Source organism: Hibiscus syriacus, unplaced genomic scaffold (genome assembly GCF_006381635.1).
Source record: "Hibiscus syriacus cultivar Baekdansim isolate YM2019G1 unplaced genomic scaffold, ASM638163v2 tig00002799_pilon, whole genome shotgun sequence".
Lineage (NCBI taxonomy): Eukaryota > Viridiplantae > Streptophyta > Magnoliopsida > Malvales > Malvaceae > Hibiscus > Hibiscus syriacus.
In genome coordinates this window covers 1,209,946-1,217,238 of record NW_024061945.1, presented here as the reverse complement: position 1 = coordinate 1,217,238, position 7,293 = coordinate 1,209,946, and the positions used below count along the sequence as shown (strand labels likewise).

Here is a 7,293-nt window from a genome sequence, read left to right as displayed (position 1 = left end):
GAGATTTTATATTACTTTTATATGAATTTTTTAAATAATTCGTATATTTTTTGATCAAGTATTTACATATTTTTCATTCTAGTCATGGTTGACGCCAAATTTATAAATTTAAGAAATAACCATAAAATCATTCAAAAAAAAAATCATTGGTCTACGTTGCTGGATGACTGAGTTTGAGAAGATGCAGTTTCTCCGGTTTCATCTGCAACCGGCGGCGAAGTAGGGGATGAAACAGCCGCAGCCGGTTTTATTGCAGTCGGCATGTACCTCATAAACACCCTATCTTTATTTTTCTGCCTGTTGTTCAATGAACTTCCTTTTGCTGCAAGAAATGTTGGGGTCATTATAAGGTAGTGAGATTATTTGTTGCTTTTCATGTAAATCGAACACGGGCTCGAGTTCGAGTAACATAGTTCTTATTCTTATGACACGACAGGTTTAGTCAAATACCTGAATCCAACTCGTTTGAAGATCTCTACACCATTACTGTGATAACTGTAAGTGATATAGACTCCGGATTCGAATTGCTCTGTAATTTCTTTTCCACCACCACTAACGACTGAAGACTCTGATGATCTTGATGCATCGACATTACCTTCCATAGGTGAAGACTCTGAGCTAGCAGGCAGAGAAGAAGCTTCAGATGTTTCAAGTCGGTTTACGAGGGCCTCGGCTCGAGTTTGCATAGCTTTAAAGGTTTCGCTTTCAGAAACTTCAGGGGACAACTTCTCTTTTATTTCCACCAACTGTTGAACCATTTTGAATTGTATAATCAATGATTTATATAACCAAATGGCAAAATGAAATGTTAAGTGAACTAAATTGTACCTGATCTGTGATGAATTTCACAAGTGCCTGTGCTTCTTTAGACTTGGATGATTCTTTTGCAGCATATGAAGTGGATTGTTGAGTAAATTTTTGTAGTTCCAGAATCTCCCCGTCTTGTGCATCCGATCTGTGCTTCATACTTTTGATCTGAAATCGATCGAAAATATCAAATAGTTATTTTTTATGATCGGCTGAAAATGAACATAATGGAATAGCAAAATGGTATATCATAAGTACTTGATTTTGCAATTTAGACACTTATTGGTTCAACAGCTCATTTGATTTCCTGAGGCTTTCGATAACATTCTTCGAAAAGGGAGTTGTGTAAGGGCACGGAGGGGTTGATATACTCGAGTACAGAGAAGATCTCAAGTTGATGGGGGAAAGATGTGGTGGTGAAGGTGGAGGGGAAGGTTTGAAAACACTCTGAATAGCAGTGAGTAAAGTTGGAAATGCAATATCTTTAAGATGTAAAAGTGATGGAACTTGTGATGGTCGGACGAGAGACGTAGAGTGGAATTTGGCCCCGGGTTTTCCTGACCTGATCTAGCAGTACTTGACCGGTTCCGTTTTGGGATATAGCAAGAGCCTAGAAGGCCTTACGTCGATCCTACATGATCTTTCCCTACCATCTATGGAGGAGTGGGGGCCGACCAATTTTCGACTCACACTTGAAGTATTACCAGCTTCTGCGGCTTTAAGTTTTGCATAGCAAGAATCGCAAACACTGTGCGGTTTTCCCGGTGTCGGAGCCAATGCTTTTTTCAATGCTTTCTTGGAACTACAAGCATGGCAATGCACCATCCCACAGTTATAACAATTGTCTCTTTTTAGTAAAGCCAAATGCTTGCCGGCAGCCGGAGCAAACCAACTGGTCAATACCAGAGATCCATTTATGTATGCATATACTGGAAGTAAAATTCGAGCCACATGGTATATTCTTGACATGCTTATCCCTCAATGCTTCACCCAATGTTGGAGTTTTTCTATCTTCTATGTCACCATGTCCTAATTTGGCACCTCTTCCCCAAGTGAATACTTCGCTTCTCGATGTCAAAACAGCGACATGATACGCCCCACAAGAAATTTCTTCAACAAATTCACCTACCAGTTTTTCTTGCACCAGACATGGTAGCTTTCCATCAGAGCTTGGGTTGCCTAGTTGACCATATGCAGTACCACCCATGGTAAAGACATGCCCTGATGTAGTAAGCGCGACAGTAATGGTATGTCCGCAAGCTAGCTGTTGGAAATTGTAATCGATTAGTGATGAGACACAGGTCGGAAGTAGATAAGTTTCTTACTTCCATGACCTAGCCGGTGTTTGTCGCCATCACCCCAAGTGAACAACTTTCTTGATGATATGTTAGCACCGGTCTGGCACATGACCTCTACAATGGCTGCCGTATGCCATACGCCACAAGCAACTCTAACAGTCTTTAGTCCACTCAGCATTTGAACTTGCTTCGGATATGGAACACTTTCTCGATCTCCATGTCCCAAAACACCGAATTTTCCATCACCAAATGTAAATAGCTTCCCGTCAGAAGTTGCCAAAGCTGAATGCCATGCGCCACATGCAATCGATAAGACTTGTAGACCTTCTATTGTACCCAAAACTCTTTTTGGAATCCAGTGGCTCACGTCCGTTCCATGACCGAGTATTCCGGTATTATGAGTACCATCATCCCAGGTGAATAAATCACCACAAGTGGATACTGCACACGTATGACACTCTCCAGATGCAACAAATTCCACATTAGTTAGCGCCAGGAACTCAACTAACTGGGGACGGCTCAAGTCTTTTTCAGTTCCATGACCGAGCCTCCCACCATGTTCCTCATCCAAAGTGAAAACTTCACCTTGCTTTGTTAAAAGAGCCACGTGCCTTTTTACAGGGACTGCTTGCGGACCCATTCGGCATAAGTCCATCGGACCAAAATGCTCCCCATACATAAAGATCACCTAATGATTCTATATCATCTGGACCTGCAGATCCACTGCTCGAACAGCTAGGTGCGCTTGAAACACTAAGTCGGACACCGTCTCCACCATTAGACTGCATATTGGCCCGTTCTGCCCCCGCATCTGAGCCTCTGAAATCGATAGACGCCTTGCTGGAAGAAATACTACTGGTGAAATCTAGAGCTGGGTAGCCATTCCGAAAGAAATATCCTTCTTGGAGCTGTCATAAAGATGTTGAAGTTAGCAGGTAAAATATCCTTAAGCAATGTGTATGCCGAAAGGTGCACTCACATCGCTTAGATCACTATCGGCTCGTCGATTAAGGCTCTGTCCGATCAATGCCTTGAGTCCCGCTAACCACACTTCTGCCTCAGCTTTATCCTTGCAGATCTATGGATGTAAGCAAATGCATCGTCAAACTGGTAATTGCTGCTGAATATGAATAAATAGCATAATTATCTATGTTACTCTGTACTTGCAGGGTCACATCCGCATGAGTTCTTTATAAAATGAAGAATCGAGACAACATAGATAAATAACCGAAACGAACCAGGTCGAGAGATCTATCACCGTTGTTGTATATAAGTGAAAATGACAAGTATTCCTTTTCTGGCCGCAAATATCTTTTAAAAACAGCCTGTAGAAGTTAGCCATGGAAATCATGATGAAAGGCTAATTAAACTGAAACATTATCAAACATATGAGATTAACCAACAAAATGAAAATCTGAAACCAAACTCACAGTTCGTGTCCGGGAATGATAGACACCAAGCTGGCCGCAAATATCTTTTAAAACAGCCTGTAGAAGTTAGCCATGGAAATCATGATGAAAGGCTAATTAAACTGAAACATTATCAAAACATATGAGATTAACCAACAAAATGAAAATCTGAAACCAAACTCACAGTTCGTTGTCCGGGAATGATACGAGACACCAAGCTTAATTTCAGAGTCTTCTCTTCTCCACGTGATAACCATATCAGTGTTGTTTCATCCTGTTCAGTGAAGCTAAAATTGAAGAACATATGTGCATACTCAAATGGAAAAAGAACATAATGTTATAGTCGTTATTTTATAGTTCCGAGACCGAAATTTAAATCCGATGATCATCAGAAAATGCCAGGTGATGAACATAGGCAATAATCGATTCGGTTTGAGCAAAAGAATACACAGAGCTGTAATAGACTTTGAAGACTAAGAGCACGGGAGACTGAAAGTAACTCACCGGAGAGACTCTACATGCACGAAACTTGGGTTTTGCTTTACGGTTATACTTGATAAGTTGAGTGCCCTTTTTCAAAGCAACAATTGCCTTCCAAACGAAGGGTAAGAAATGGAAAGAGCAAAGACCAACAGTAAATCAAAATCTGGGACATCAATGGAACAATCAAACAAAGAAAATGACAATGCTAAAACCTGAACTAATACTACTAGGTTTTCTTATTCGTTCTGCTGATTTCATAACCCTCCCATGGTTTAATCTATGAGCTCCTTGAACAAATAATATCAAAGAAAATCATATGAATGTACATATATGAACCCAAGTTCTGAGTTTCCTCTTTTATCGTCTCATTATAGCTAGCCACATGAGAAAATATATGTACCCCATTAGCTTAATTCAAGTAAGTCGTATAACCTTCTTTAAGAGAGAACATTTAACACGCAGTGGAAAATTACTTAACGTTGGACGAGCATCGCTGAGCATCACTAACCGATGAGCACTTCTGAGCACTATTAATTTAATTTATAAAATTTTAAAATTTTAAAGTAATCTTCACCAACTAGATGGTCTAGTGGGATGAGAAATTAAATTCCTTAAGTAAGATCAGGGGTTTAAACACTGACTTTTGCGAATCAAGCAAACTAGGTTGAGAGGATCACCCTTGCTTCTGCAGTACCCGATCTGAATTAGTTGACCAATAGATCAGATACTAGTAATTAATTAAAAAAATCTAACATACTCAACGTATAATTATAAATTAATTAAAATTTTAAAGGTAAATTATTTAAAATAAAATATTAATTACATTAGTTATAAATATAAAAATTTAAAATTTACTTTTAAATTTCTAACTAATGTAATTAATATTTTATTTTAAATGATTTACCTTTAAATTTTTAACTAATTTATAATTATATGTTGAGTCCTTTAGAATTTAAATTTTTATAAATTAAATTAATGGTGCTCAGCGGTGCTCGTCGAGCGTGACAAACTCATCCTAATGTAATTACACGAGAATTATTATTTGATATATTCGTAAAGATGATGATAGATCATATTGAATTGAGTTTTTCATCAGTATAACCCGACTTGAGAAGTATATACTTTTATTCGTTTATGATTCGATTCGAGAATTCGACTCATCTTAATTTATTAGGGTAAAAATCAACATCCGATATGATAAGTATAAATATATAAAAAAACATTTTTATTCAAGAACTTAATTTAAAAACTATATAGAGATAGAATATTATAACAATTAACTTTAAATTTAGAAAAGAAAATTATATATTATATGAGATCAAGTCAAAGTTTGTTTACTCTAAATCTAAACATGATCCGACCCGATTTTATTATATATGTAGACACTCATTTTTGTCCGAGTCTAAAAAATATTTTATTATATTATTAATTTATTTATTATTATTATTATTATTTTATTTTTATAGGTCCCATGTTCAACCCACCATTCCAACAAACAACCCACTGTCCCACCATTACCACCCACCTTGCACATTTTCTTCCTTTTTTTTCTCTCAAAAGGAAAGTGGAAATCTAGATAGGGGGCCACGTGAATATCAACTTCTCTCTTTGATTATAAAAGGCTCTTAGCTTTTAATATTTAGGGGGTGGCATTGCTTTTTATGGGAAACGGATTCTTCCATCGGGGGGCTACTAGAATGGTCATCAACTTCCGTTTAACGAAGGCATGTTCATCTTCCGTTTAACGAGAATGGTTCTCAAGACATGTTCATCTACCAAGTGTTGAACGAAGGCCGCTCGATAACCCCTGTTTTCGCCCATCTTTTCTTCTCCTTTTCACAAAACCCAGCTCAACCCTTTGCACACGGTGCATCTCCAAATATGGCAGCTGTTTATCTTTTATGCTTTTAGCCATCGTCGTTTGTCATTCGCTCCCTACACCGGTCTTCACTCTGTTCTTCACTCACGACAAAATTCAGCAGCTTAGACCGAGACTGCTGCCCATTTTCGTTCTCGAGCTTTACTTTCTTTTCATTCATTGTCCACTACTCAATCAATTTTTTTAGCTGGAGGCAGCAACTGACAACGACTCTTCGAGGCTTAAAGCCTTGAGATTTCTACTGCTGACCCAGATGTGGATGATGGGTTACAACGATGGTGTCGAGGTCAACATACCTGATTCCTTCAATGGTAGTAGGAAGTTTAGGCCTTTGATTCCCAGGCCTATCTCTTCTCCCAACACCTCTCCTTGTATTGGTCGTATCAATGGCTCCAAGTTTTTCACACTAAACCATCACCTCAGCATGGGAGACCAAACCAAGAGGGAGTTCAATACACAACCAGGTGTTGTGGTGAGCTCGAGGTGGAATCCGACACCCGAGAAACTAAGAACACTCGAAGAGCTTTACAGACGAGGCACTCGAACCCCGCCCACCGATCAGGTCAGATGGTTCCTTGTGGTGCACCAAAACGACATTAACACAAGAATCGAAGATGCTCATCATATTGTCGAACAAGTTGTGAGCAGGAGGCATCCGGTGCCGGGAATCGCGAGGAATTCGTTGAGCCTCAATGATTTCTTTTGTTTCTTGTTTTGCGATGATCTCAACGGCCCAATTAGAACCCAGGGCTTTGCAGAATGGTGTTCGAGTCATCGAACTTGATCTTTGGTCGGGTTCCTCGAGAGATGAAATTTATGTTCTCAATGGGAGGACCTTGACAAGTCCAGTGGCACTTATCCAATGTTTGGTATCCATTAAAGAGCGGCAAAGCAGCGTGAGATAAGCGGAACACTAGAGAATGCCTTAAAAGGGACCAATTTCTTACGAGTGGCTATTAAAAAACCCCAACAATTCTATTAGAATATTTTGTTTGCAACGTTGGTTTGGCGGCTTTGGAAAGGCTGGAATTTGTTCGTTTTCAAGGAGTTACCATGGATTCAAACGTGGTGCTACGGACCAATATTACATGGAATCGGGGAAGTGTTTGTTGGCTTATAATAAGTATATCGATCACTTCACTTTATTCAGATTTTTTCCGTTTTATTATTTCATTATTATTTTCCTTTAATTTATTTAATATTCGTTTATTATTTCCTATCTAACATTTTGACTTTTTAAGGTAATTTCATTCGATCAAAGGTAAGTAATTCGAATCAGATTTTTTTTAATTTAATTTTTTAATTTTCGCAATTAAAGACAACCGATAAATTAATTGGTACCGAAAGGGCAGTTCAAGGGTGCTAATCCTTCCTTAACCGTAACCGACTCCTGAGCCCGACATGTTTCTGGTACAAC

General features: G+C 38.7%; 1 pseudogene; it reads right to left on the bottom strand.

Moving 5' to 3' along the window:
• Positions 1-285: 285 nt before the first annotated feature.
• Positions 286-5,912, bottom strand: LOC120151206 (annotated as a pseudogene).
• Between the last annotated feature and the right edge of the window lie 1,381 nt (positions 5,913-7,293).